Raw genomic sequence first — 2,309 nt, 5'->3', positions numbered from 1 at the left:
AGAGAGAGAGAGAGAGAGAGATCAGTTGCTTCCTATAAGCACCCTGATGAGGATCAAACCCACAACCTAGGTACGTGCCCTGACCGGGAATTGAACCCTAGAGATTTTGGTGAATGGGATGATACTCCAACCAACTGAGCCATAACAGCCAGTGTCAGAAGCAGCATTTCTTGAGTGCCTACTACGTGCCAGCTCGTGTCAGCTATCCAACAAACCCCACAAGTGGGTACTGTTAGGTCCTTGGTATAGACAGGAAATCAAAGCTCAGAAAGGTTATGGAAAAAGGCAAGGTCACGCAGACCTCAGCAGCTGGGAGGAGAGCCCTGGCCTGCCCGGCCCTGGAGCCAGTACCCTCTCCACCGTGCCACACTGCTCGATGTTCTCTTCCCTCTGCACTTCAGCAACACAACCTCTAAGATGATGCCTGACAAAGCATTCCCCATTTTCAGAGCTGGCCCAGAACACAACTTTGAAGTTCAAGAACGTGGTGTCCTCCTTATCTCTCCCCCTTGGTAGCAACTTCTACATCACACCTACTCTTCTATTGGTTATTAATACTAGGACACCAATTTGGGGCACCAATGACCACTGGGTAGGGCTTGGGGAGTCCCAGGTAGGATTTCCAGGGCCCCGAAATATTGCCATCAGCCCCTAAGGATGACCTCACTAGACACCTACCCGAGCTAAAAGGAAAACAAACAAACCACACAGCAAACACAGACCTATGGGGAAACAAGCCCATGTCCACACTGCTGGGGGCACTTTCAAGGAATGACAGGCCTCTGGAGAGCAACCCGGTGGTTATAAACAGGAACTAAAACACACTTCCAGCCTCTGATTGGGTGATTTGGTTATTTTAGTCTGGAAAATAGACCTCAAGGAAATATCGCCGCCCTCACTCCCCGCCGCCCCCCCCCCCACGAATGTTCAAAGATATTTTCAGCAGCACTGTTTACAATAGTAAAACACACCCAAATCAACGTACATGACTTTAAATAAAATGACTGAAAATGACAGGTATGAGGGTTATCTCAAATTTAAGGAAATGTCAAGGGCAGGTGTCTTGCTCCGTTTTTTATCCCTGGCATTTAGCCAGGGGTCTCACTGTGTCCACTGCTGAAGAAATGAGTGTTGTGAGGACTGATAACACATGGAAGGTGGCTGCCATGGTGCCAACTCACAGTAGACACTCATATAAGCTCCCCTGATACACGAAAACCCAAATCCACAAGAAAACTAAAAACATCACAAAAATCATTCCTTTATAAAAACATCAAACATTTAAGACATGTATTATATATATTAATATATAATGTATTTAGATGAAAAAAAGCGAAGGCTATAGGATGAACTGCTTAACAGGTTTTGTTTTTGTTAGAGCTTTTTAAGTCCATACGATAAAAAGATTTCAAACAAACAAACAACAATAAAAACACTAACATATGCTTAACCAGAGGTCAAAGGGGAGAAAGCAAGTGCAAGTACAAAGGTAGGAGAGAGAGAAAACATGTGTCCAAGTCAAATCTCATTCATTCACTCATCTCCTTGGCACGTGCCAGGCGCCGAGCTATAACGTGGTGACAAGATAGACACTGTCATTGCAGAGGGTTCCCCCAGGGCAGGGAGACACTCCCCAGATTCTGGGCTGGCCACCACTTCCTCATCCTGAGTGGTGGAGAACAGACTCCCTGCAGGAGGCAAGTTGCTGCCTGAGGGATCTGAGGCCAGGGAACAGCCCTCCTGATCTGTGGGACTCTGCACCCTGTTCCCATTAGGCCTTTTATGACCCCAGCTGTTCCCATGTGTCTGGAGCCACATGGAGTGGAGGGGCTGACAAGGAGTGCCACTGGATGGAACTTCTCCATCAGAGTGACCGCCCATCACAACTGCCCAACACACCCAAGTCACGCGCATTTAAACATAGGAACCATCACAACTTGGGCGAAAAGTCGTGACTTCCAGTTTTAGGAGGCGCGGCTGAATTCTACCTGAAGATGGTACAGCTGCCATCATCCCGTCCCAGGGGCACCAAAGGGACAGGTGCAGCAGCAACTGCAGTTTCACGAAGCTGGAGGCACGGTCCAAGGGATCTTTGGGGAGAAGATATGTGAACGGGGATTCCCAATGTCGAAAATACCTGAACAGCTAGACGGACTCTTCCCAATACTGTCGTGAGGCAAGCAACATCAGTGGCCTTCACCCAGGAGCCTGGGTTAAGTGCATCAAAAAGCCCTGTCCCTGGCAAAGGCATGCCCTGCCACACCTCAAGGAAGGGAGGGCGGATCCTGAGGCACGAGGCCGAGGAAGCA

The 2,309-nt window shown here is 48.7% G+C and overlaps 1 protein-coding gene across 6 annotated transcripts in view; it reads right to left on the bottom strand.

Annotated features, from left to right (window-relative positions):
- Positions 1-2,309, bottom strand: part of ATXN7L1 (ataxin 7 like 1) — a 240,146-nt gene that overhangs the window by 59,933 nt on the left and 177,904 nt on the right. The gene's annotated exons all lie outside the window — the stretch shown is intronic.

The sequence above is a fragment of the Myotis davidii genome, unplaced genomic scaffold (genome assembly GCF_000327345.1).
Source record: "Myotis davidii unplaced genomic scaffold, ASM32734v1 scaffold125, whole genome shotgun sequence".
NCBI lineage: Eukaryota > Metazoa > Chordata > Mammalia > Chiroptera > Vespertilionidae > Myotis > Myotis davidii.
The sequence above is the reverse complement of the archived record's forward strand: the minus strand, read 5'-3'. Positions and strand labels throughout refer to the sequence as shown.